General features: G+C 36.1%; 1 long non-coding RNA gene across 1 annotated transcript; it reads right to left on the bottom strand.

Annotated features, from left to right (window-relative positions):
- Positions 1 to 7,875: 7,875 nt before the first annotated feature.
- LOC116280920 (uncharacterized) lies at positions 7,876 to 11,223 on the bottom strand. The gene is made up of 2 exons (XR_012073931.1): positions 10,912 to 11,223; positions 7,876 to 8,015 (listed from the first exon to the last, which is right to left on the bottom strand). It is a non-coding gene; the product is annotated as an uncharacterized lncRNA (long non-coding RNA).
- Between the last annotated feature and the right edge of the window lie 390 nt (positions 11,224 to 11,613).

Genomic DNA, 11,613 nt, shown 5'->3' with positions numbered 1-11,613 from the left:
GTTGGTCATGTCAATTCTATGTTTATTAGAATACTTGCCTTGGGATTTTGTGTAAATATCACAAATTGAAAAGAGTTATGAGAAAATATATATACTTAGGAATGTCAATTCAGGTAACACTGGTTACTGTGACTATGAATATAAAAATACAATCCATCACCCTGGCTTCAGGAGCTCTTAGTGTAGAATTCACCAAAAAAGAGAGGTTTAACTCTGATTTGTCTCCTCAAAAGGCCTTATTCTTAGCTTTCCTTCACAGATTTTTCTATAGGAAGAGTATTTTCTACATATTTAAATGTCCCCATTTTTCCTATTCTTTGAAGTTTGCTGCAATTAGTAACCAAAACTTTTATTTGATTTGACTGTACTTTTTTCCAAGTTTCTGGAGTGTGATCAACATGACCTCTGCATTTTATTAATATTTTATGGAAGGTCATTGAGTCAACTTCTCAGAGATGAAGTATAACTTCCTATAGTCTCCAAATTTTCTGACTCTGATAATGATGTTTCCAAGTGGTTTCCTAGTTTTCAGATTTGATTATATTTATGTATATAAAATATTTCAGGCACTAATGATGTTATCTTTGAGAACTACATTTGGATCACATAAATAAGACCCCCCCAAAATGGTATTTTGTAAAGGCATTTTGTGAAAATGCCACCCCTGTTTTCATTATGATGCTCTCTTCCTCATCACCATTTTAAATCCTTAATGAAACATTTAACAAAACTTCTCATAGGAAAAACTTCCATCATGGAGAAATAGTTAAATAGATGCCAGTTCTTCCAAAGCCAATGCTTGTTGATGCTTGCTCCCTGGCTGGCAAAAGAACCTTTTGCACAAATGCTAAGAGGTTTCTTGGCTCCACTATGTACTATAATTCACCCTGTTATGGAGGAAAACAGCTGTTTTGTGATCATGGTCTGGACATTTTCCACATTGGCACACTGAGTTAAAATCCCAACTTGCCTCTCAGCACTGCAGTTCAGTCTCTAGGCTATTGGATAATGAATGAAGGAAAGAATCCTTGAACTTTTTCTTTTAATTCATTGCCTTTGATTGTCCTCTCTAAATTATAGTATGTTTCGGTATTTATCAATAGTCAAACTTGGAAAATATATAGAAATACAACATCCCTTGAAATTTTATGTTTCCAAATCAAGATATTCAAAGATAACTACAAACATTATAAGTGAATCCCCTTGAGTGCAGTTCATGGCAACATATAACTTCACTGGTTCATGATGACACCTATATTCTAAACCATATTCATAGCTCAGTGGCTGGTGTCAGCACTTGGTTTGTATGCAATCTGACGTCAATAAATGGCCCTCAATACTTGTTATTATATATTTGCAATGTACCCAAATACAGATTGCTGCAGGAAAAACATCATTGAGAATTCCCTTACCTCCACAAACGTAAAACCTCATAAAATAGAACTGTATTTTAAACATTCAATCTTAAGGGGTTTCAACATCAAGTACACAAGACATTTGAGAATTTGGTATAATTATTCTCCAGAATAACATAAGCACATATTCTAAAACAATTCACACAGAGTAGTCCATTTGAAATTCAGATAATACCCTCATATTCTCTTAATAATGGTAGGTACATTAAAAAGGAAAAGAACATAATGAGACACATTGGGATGAATAAAGAAATCACTTCCTTTCGTAGAGATGCATCAATATCCTTTGGATACAGTTACTATATTGTTGTGAGATTTCACTAATCTAACCATTACACCATGGAACAATTCACTAATAATTCACTAAGGATCATTAGACTTCATTTAAGGCAGTTAGTGGTTTAAAAGGGACAAAAATGTTAATTCCATCTCCAAATGGAGTCACAGGGCATGAAGACTCTCAAATCTGTCATCCAGATGAGGAAGGCATGTATATGCATGTGCATTTCGATCACTGAGCATAAGTAATGGCCATTCCATTGAAAGGGCACAATTTACATTCTGTTCTAGTTTCTATAGTATTTAAAGTCTAAGTTTGTTTGTAGGAAGATAATGTTACCAAGTCTTTACCAATAAACGTGATGCACTTAAGATTTCTATCTAAAAGTTTTAAGACCATTAAATACTTCCCCATACGTTCAGATATGGATGAAGAAGCACACTGCATTATTTCTTGCAAATTATGAATCATCGTTTTTCCACAGGAAATTGAAATACAAGTCATAATACTGAGTATTAGTAATGGAAAAGTGGCAAAAGGACCTTCATCAAGTTTTCAGGAAATAACAGTCATACAGAAAAGTTAACCTGGAACCAGAGTGGGTCCCATAGGTGATATACAGTTGTAGGACTCACGTATTTCCTCGTGTAAGTGCACAACAGCCAATTCTAGGCACACATTCTAAATCCCATTTCCAGCATTTGGAAAAGAGGATTATCAATAAAGAGATGGGCATAACTCTGGAATAAACATTCCACTGATTCTTGAAGAAGGTACAGTGTGAGACACAGTTCACTAGTTATTAATTTTAATAATTTTTCAGAAGATTTACCTTGTTGATACTTATTTTGTGATGGAACACTTTTCCTTTCTTTAAGAGTCTGCTGCATGTAAATGTACTAAATATTAAAAGGACAATTATTCCAAGAGAAGTATTTATAAAATACTCCACATTCATTAATAAAATGCTTTACAACAAAATAAATATTTTGTGTCATGGCAATGTCAGCAGGAATAGGTCCACTAATTATTTTATATAAGGTGGAATTTTTTTTTTTGCTTCTGTTTGTTTAATATGCTTTGTTCTCTGAAATTCTCCATCTTCCTTAGAAAGGTCTTTGCACCTTGTACCTGAAAATTCGTCATTTTAAAAGAAGATCTGAAAATGTGTTCATGCCTGACTTAAAATATCTACTGAAAAGTTTTAAAAAAAAGTACTTGTAGCTCTTCAGCTCCCAACATGAGCCAATGTTTGAGAAAAGAAATCTGTTTGCTTTATACAATACTATTCACAACCAAATTATCCTAAAGTGCTTTACAAAGTAATTAGTTGGAGACTAGCATGAGAGTATGTAGGCAAACACAGGAGCCATTAAGACACTCAGCAATAGCTCACACACTGCTTTCGACATTAGAACCTATTTTATTGAGAGTAGAGATGTTAGTTCAATTATAGAGTAATTTAATAGAATAATTGGAATTCCTCTGGGTCTGGTAAGTTTAACAGATCATCAAAAATGATAAACTAACTCCATACTTTTTAGTTTCTAAAAATTTCCAAATATGAATTAAAACCATATATTTTCCCTCAGGTAATTTATTTACAAGAAACTATTGCTATGATGTTGAATTAAACAGAACAACACTTACGTGGTTCTTTCTAAATAATATTTTACAAATTTGGTAAAGCCAGATTATTTTACAAATTCTTTTCTTTACCTTCACCACGTGACAAACATCTTACTTGTTTTCCCCTGAACTTTGTCATGTAAGGATTCAACCAGAAATCCTTTTCTTTCTTCTCAACATATTTAATCCCCACCCTTCCTTTAAGTCACAGTTTAGATCTAACCTCTTTCATGAAAAATTCCCCAACTAAAACACCCACTTTCCTGATTTTATATCACATGTTTCCTGTATTTTACACTTGGACTGAGTTCAGGTTATTTTTGATTATCATTTGTATTTCAAGAATAAGACCCATGAAGATAGCAAGAATGTCTATAATTTCACTTATCCCCAGTACTTTGAGTATGGATCACATATATGATTTCTAAAGTTCATACTGATAGCACTCTGAAGGATATACTGACAAGAGCTTCTGTAAGAAAGCACTGCACCATGATGGAACAGTTAACAAACAGCCAAGCTTCTGGCTTCTACTCTTTCACCAACCTGTGGTTCCCTCCTCATCCACCCATGTTCCAAATTCCTTTGATCAAGGAGCCCTCTTTAGACACCATTTCACTCATGAACAACCGCTGTGAGGCAGATACAGTGACATGACTGCTGTCTTGATCTTTTCACCATCCTGAGTGTCAAAGGCAGCTAGACTAGGCTTAGCTCAGTAGCTGTCAGACCATTGCTGATCTTCCTCTGGTCCTTATGTTACAGTATGGACTGCCCCTAGTTGGCCCCTCTTTCTCTACAGGAGCAAGGAAAATATTCAATAGATAAACTAATAAAAGGAAGAATGAATTAGAGAGTAAGAAAAAAGGGGTTGGATTTTACCTAAAACACATCATAAAATGTTAAAGTCGCTGGCTCTAAAACCTGTCTCTGCTTCTAACATGGTTGCTATATGTGCACAGAGGCCTTAGTTTGAGTGTTTACTCAATAGAAGTCATAAATCAATGGTTTCTGTTAGGCAGAATTATGCTCTGTCACTTTGAATATTTGTCACTTTTTTTTGTCTTGGGCAGGTGCTCACTTTGGAAGTCTCTTTGGCCATGAGACACTTCTTAATAACAGGTGCAACCTGTTATTAGAAACTAGATGAGTGCCACTGAATAGTCTGTAAGGCAGAGGCTAGTTTCATTTCTGTGGTTACAGCCTATCTGACTCACTAAGAAACCCTGTCCCAGGCCAGAATACAATCTATCACATTTCAAGGCTGAAGCCAGTTGCCTGGGATGAACTGTTACATCTCGGCCACCCAGGGAAGTGTTACACCCCAGCCACCCTGGGAATATGGAAGCTACATGGTACTGTGAGTACCAGTTTGGGCTCTCTTGTTTACCAGTGGCAGAAAATCAACCCAAACAAGCTGATTCAAAAAAGACTTCACTAGCTTACATACAGAACAGTCCTGGTTCAGACTTGCCAAGATCTTGGAGTTCATATAATGCCATGAGGACCTTATCTCTCTTAAACACTTAGCTCTGCATTCTTTATGCTAGCTCCATTCTTTGATAGGAATTCCCATCATGGTGCCAAAATGGATACAATGGCTTCATATTTACAATCTCTGAATTCAAGTACTGTAGCCCCAGTGGATATCTAATTACAGCTCACTGGCTCTGATGGTGCCAGCGGCCCCTCCCTTAAACAATTACTCAGGGCAAGAGAAACGCAATGCTTAATTCCAAAAACGGGAAAGGAGTCAACAACCATCAAATCAGCAAGGGCTAAAAGTAGCAGAAGGAAAATTGGGGTGCTATTTGGGAGGGAAAGGTTGACTATATAATAAATGGCCAAATTGCTACACTATAAATAGGGAAACTTCTTCCTTGTTTCACTAGGGGCTTACTACAGTACCAGTGGCATTCTTTGTGACATAATTTTCATCTATTTCCCTTTAAGTGAGCTTTGGATGAAAATGCTCATATATATTTCAGAAAATATTGTCCTCACAGATTTAGCTACATACACACATATGCATAAAATAAGCATATATGCTTAGGACACATTATGAACTGTTAATGGTATTTTGTCAGTCTAAATTCTGAAAGCCTCTCTGTGTGATCAACACCCGCTAGGATGGGCAGAATAATGTCTCTCACTTGGGTTAAAATATCCTGATATTTGAGAATTCTATTAAAATATTTCTCCCAATTTCATTCATTCATTCATTGAAATTACTTGTTGAGCACCTATTTTGTGTCTGATGACGTGTTAGTTGCTAGGGATATAATGAACTGCAGGGACAGAAACTCTACCCTCATGAAGTTTAAGAAGAGTGATGATGTGACCAGACTTGCATTTTGAAAAGATTACTCTCATTGAAGCATATGTAGGGAGTCTAGTTTGGAGGTTACTATAATAGTGTGGGGTCAGAGATGATCCTAAGTTTAACCTGAACAGAAACACATGAGATGGAGTAAAGTCATAAAAATAGGAAAAAAACTGAATATGAATTATGGAAAACTTGCTAATGGCTAAGAATTGAAGTTAGGATACAGCGAGACATTACTGTTACTTCCTATATATCTGACATACAAAATTGAATGGTTTCCATTCTCTTTAATAAGGAACACTGAAAGAGGACTAGGTTTGATAGATGCTGAATATTTTTCTCTCTGCTATGACACTATGAGTATGTGTTGCATTTTACTTAGTTCTGGGCTTATATTATTCCCAATCACAACATTACTGCTCCAGTCGGTGAGAGATCAAGTTTCATGTTTACCCTAGAGTCATCATGATACCTGGCTCACAGGAGTGCTTACTTATTGTACTCACTCCACTTTTACAGACTGATTGGCTGAATAAATGAATAAGCAAGTAAAGAGCCATGTATTGCAACACCTATAAATATAACGTGATAGCATTATACTCCTTTCTATTCACCATTATCTTCTCTGGAAATCCTCTTTAGAAGACAAAATTCTGAAACTTTTAAAAAATAACTACCTTTTCAAATATAATTAGATTTACAATTGTTTGCAGCAATTTATACCCCTTTTATAGAAAGTTATTTGTTTTTTCTCTAGTTTTATTGAGACATAATTGACATATATCATTGTATAAATTTAAGGTATACAGCATAATGGTTTGACTTACGTATATTGTGGAATGATTACCACAGTAAGTTTAGTTAGCATTTATCATGTCACATAGCTAGAGGAAGTTTTTAATCAAACAAGAGAGGGCAAGAAAATTATATTGGTAAATATAATAAATGAGGCAACTATGCGCATCTTTTCTCTTGTAAAAAGCTAGGGATGGCTAGGTCAGAAAGGTTAGTTTCAACACTTACTGTCCTTTCTCTCCCCCACCCCCAGCATTAAGAGCAACATTAAGTGGGAAATACTGAAAAATAAAGCTAAAAAAATAAAAACAAAAAAACAGTCAATGGAAAGATAAATAAGGACCTATATTTTTCATGTTATCATGTTACAAGGTATTTAGATTTTATCTGGAAGACGATCATTCGGAACCTCTGTTCTTTTTGCCTCTGAACCCTCAAAACTACTTAGTTTCTAAACATTCACATAACTATCTAAGTGCCGTATAACTGATCATCTATGATAGCATTAGACTGTAAATTATCTCTTTTTTTGCTATTTAACTTTTCAAACATTTGTGTATTTGAGTCAAATGTAAGCCTTTGAGTTCCAGGATGACCTTGATCTCCTTTGTAGTCTGATCCCATCCCTTAACCTGTCTTGATGACAGTAAGCACTTTTCTGGTTGCTAGGCTTCCTATTACTTGCTGTATTAATTTATTAGGAGGTTCTTATTCTTTCAGTGGTAAATGGTTAGCCTTTAGAATGTGAATAAAGAACATATTCTCTCTGACAACATTCTTCCCGCCATTTCTACTTTAATGTTCTTGCTGAGTCGGAGTTATTTCCAATCAAAAATGATTTCAACTCAATCATAAATCTCCCATATATCTTCAGAGGGAATGGTTCCTAAAGCACACCCTCAGGGTTATTTTTTAATCTTCTGATCTTGTAATCACTAGAGCTCAAATAGTTACCAAGTTACTCTATAACCTTTAGACAAGCATTGATTTATTTTCTGAGTTTCATCTTGCCAGACCTCTCATTTTAAAGACTGCTTCAAAAATGAGATCTCCTTTACCTTAACACTGGCTTTTTCCTTGATACATATCCTGCTGTTAACTGAATACATGACAGAAACACTGGAGACAGACAGAGGGCACTTTCTATGCTAATCATTAAACGGACTTGCTAAGTTTTTCCTCTCAAAATTACTCTGGGTAAAATAGCACTCTAGTCCTGGGCTAAAGGAACTGCAAAATTTTCTAATGAATCTCCAAGTGGACCATTGTTTCTCAGTCCTGGCTCTGCATTACATCATGAGAAAAGTTATAAAAATTTGCAGGGTGCACCATATTCCCATAGATTCTGAATTTAATTGGCCTGGAGTGGTGCCTAAACATTAGTAACACCAAAAATCAGTCAAGCTTAAGAAGCATGCTGCACTAATCAATAAAAGAAACATTTTTATTGTTTTGTTTTTAACAAAACAAGAACCTAACAACTTAGGTTCAAGTTTTCTATAACTCTGTCAGCAGTTACCTTGTGAATTTGGATGAGTCATTTCATCTTTCCAAGTCTCAGATTTTTTACCTGCAAAATAAAAAAGTTTAGATGAGATGATTTAATCCTTTATTAGGCCAAATCTAATATTATAAATTCTAGACACACTAAATTCCATGTTGGATACAACCAATATGAACCAGTCACTGATTCTGGTCCACAGAGTTTTTAAAAAGTAGCTATTATATCCAGCAATTCATTTTATTTTATAATTAAATTCTTATGAAAATAAATAACTAATTCAACAAAATTTCACTATCCATTATTCAAAACATTCTTTCACCTTTCTGTTTATAGGTAATTGATTAATTAAGTAATTAAATTGCTATATTACACTGAAGGATTTTTGTAGATGAAGGCCAAGGTTGGTTTCTTGTATTTTAATCACCCTATAGCCTCACCGTACTAGGGCAAAATGAAGTTGATCATAACAACCTTTAGTTTAGTTGTATAAGTAAATAATAAGGCAAAAACTATGGCCTAAGAGGTAGGAGGTTATGCATGTGTATTGATATTTAGGGCAAAATGAGAAACTGTATCAGCATGTCTGGGAAAAGCTGCAAGAATGACTACCCAAATATCAAAAGTCAGATCACTGGTGACTTAATGGTCCATCATACAAGATGATATCCTGCCCAAGACCAGATTACCTAGATCTGGTGGTACTTCCGTATACCATTACCCATCCCGTCTCTTACTCATATTCATAAAAAAAACAGAATCATTGACACTCCTATTATCCCAAGTTTTCAAGAGCTTTATTGTCATTTTATCTTCTAGCTCATTGCTACTAATCGTTATAGAATTCTCAGCAAACACTCAACTTTCTCTTATGTTTTAATGATCACCCAAAATAAGCAATCTTTTACCTTTCTCTTTCATTTGCCTTTCTCTGCCATAGTACTTCTCCCAAACAGATACTGTGGATCTCTGAGGTTTATTGCATAAAACATTCCAAATGTCTTGATTTATAAATTATGAACTGAGATGTGTGTATGTACAGACATTTGAACACTATTGATTTGAACAGACTGCCTATTATGAGCCCTAGTAATCCTCCTTTACTCTGCCTTGCTTTATTATTTAACTCTTTGGATTCATTTGGTGGCCTGAGTGTAATTTGGAGTAAAAGAGAATTAGCACTTTGGGGCAATTCTACATTGCATTCATGCTGTAGAACAGACTGAATATATTTTTAGGCACTGCATGTTTATAACCTAATTTTCCCTCATTACTTTACAGAGGTGACCTTGTTCTAATACCTTCAGCACCTGATGTTATAAAAGTGAAAATTTTTTTCAAACCTGCTCTGTTAATGTGCTCCTGCTCAGAAACAAATGCAAGATAGCATTAACATTCCTGCCACAAAATACCTGCTAATTTGCTTGCAGTGAAGATAGAAAGCTTTTCATTACATATCACAAACTTCATTTATGTAGAATGAGTCACCAGGCTTGCTGAAAAGCCAATGAGCATCTAATCTCTAATGCTGCCTTCAGCTCTAACATCAATCCTCTTAGTTCAACTCATCTTTTATCAGCTATTCAGCTTTTCTTTCTTTTTTTTTTTGTTTCTATCTTGTTACAAAATTGTGTTGTTCATCTGTCAAAACAACTTTGATTTATGCTTTTTTAATATTACAGCTTCAGAGAAGAAAACACACACACAGAGGAATATGCTATTTTCTTATTACGGTCAAAATGAAATCTGTGCAACAGAAAATGAACAACTTGGTCTGGAACAAATGATGACTCTATTGAGTTCATAAAAGTTGCATTGCTGATCTTTCATTCCACTTGATACGTATTCCTCCATGTTGAGTTTCTCTTGAAAATGATCTTCAGAGACCTGTGCAGATTTCTATGCCATCTCCAGGCACAAGTGAAAAATAAAAACAAAGAGGCTTTCAATGCCTTGGTTTATTCTAGATTTATTGACAATGACATTTCAACTGCAAATATTCTATTAAAATCATTTCCTTATGACATACTATCATTGGTGGAGTCTTCCGTTAGTCTTTCAGAATTTTCCTTAAGATTAACTCTGGAGAGCTACCTTGTGTCAATCTTGGATCATTTCCTTAAGAGGGAAAAAAATGGTTTATGTACTATATTTAACTATCAACTTTCATTTAAAATATTTAATGAATATTCTTATTAGATATAAAATCCCTCAAGAGTTTTAGGGCCTTAAAAAACCTGACTAGGAATGAACTTTTTTGCAGTGGCAGATTGGGGAAACAAGTTAAATTGAATTTAATAATCTTGAAGGTGAAAAGTCAATAAAAGTCGGGCAAAGAACATGTGTGTGGAAGATTGAAGATATTCTATCACTTTGTCTTGGGGACATATTATGCAAAATAAGAGAGGTTTTTTTTTTTTTCCCCTTTTCTGCATTCTTTCCTTTTAAACATCAAAGACATTTTATCCTTCCCAATAGGCTAACACAGAGGCATGTCCTTGCTATAAGCAGCAGAGCCTGAGGTCATTATGCCCAATTTGTTGTACCCCAGGCCCTAATAGGTCTTCATAGCATCTTGATGAAAAACACAAGGTTAAATGGAGCTCCAGAGAGTTTTCTTCCCAGAATGAAGACTAGTCTATTTGTCTGCAGAAAAAGCACACACTTCTCCATAGGGTGACTGTTCCATGTGATTAACAATGAGAAAGACAGGGGTTCGGATCAAAACGAAGGACTGAGAGGATGTGGAACTCATCTCCTACCATGAATACATTAACAATACATCTACATGTGGAACAATTCTAACTGAAAGCCGGGAACTGGCAGAACAATTCCTGTACAATCAAAGCTGTAAGAAAGATCCACACATAATTGGGTAAGAAGGGAACAAAACTGATCAGCTCAAGACCTATGCCCCTGGGAGAAGACTCAGAGGAAAAAGGAGATTACACCTGAGGACACTTACCCTGGGGAATGAGCAATCCAAGTCACAGATTGGGCATCTCAGTTCCGGGGTCCTATGTGGGGGAGACAAACTCCTCTGTCTGGCTAGAAGGCCACTGAGACTAACAGTAGGGCTGTGAGGAGCCTGGAATCTACTTGCAAGGAGCTCTTGCCTGCTGGCTTGCTTCTAGGCCGGGTGGAAAAAAATCTGTTAAAGTGGTTGCCAAGGTTTCCTACAACTACATCACTGCCATCCAAGTCTGGGCTGAGCACATGCTCTGGCTCGTTACTCCACATCCCAATGCGGCACTAGATTTGGGGGACCACAACTGGGGAAAAGACTCAACTGTGGGATACAGAGGAGACCTGGCCCCAGAGCAGACATGGGTAGGGCAGCACTGGCCATTGTTAGCACTTACACAAACATTACATCATAAACAGTCCAGATCTCTAATGGTGGCCGGTCCACCACAACTCACCCCTGATACAAGCCAAGAGGCCACATGGGCCCTGCCTTCCATGTAGAGTGATTCCACAAGAGAGTGAGGATGGCAGAGGCTGGATCAGTGATAAGCTGTGAGGGAAAAAGGGGACTTGCACCCAAGACTGCCTCTGAACAGAGCTGCAGGTGCCTAGACAGGTAGAATATCAGAACTATTCTGTGGCCTACACAAGCTGAGAGCCCACATGGGCCCCACTTAATTTCATCACTCCACCATGCTGG

This window comes from Vicugna pacos, chromosome 6, assembly GCF_048564905.1.
Source record: "Vicugna pacos chromosome 6, VicPac4, whole genome shotgun sequence".
Lineage (NCBI taxonomy): Eukaryota > Metazoa > Chordata > Mammalia > Artiodactyla > Camelidae > Vicugna > Vicugna pacos.
Note: the sequence above shows the minus strand (reverse complement) of the source record. Positions and strands in the feature narration are given on the sequence as shown.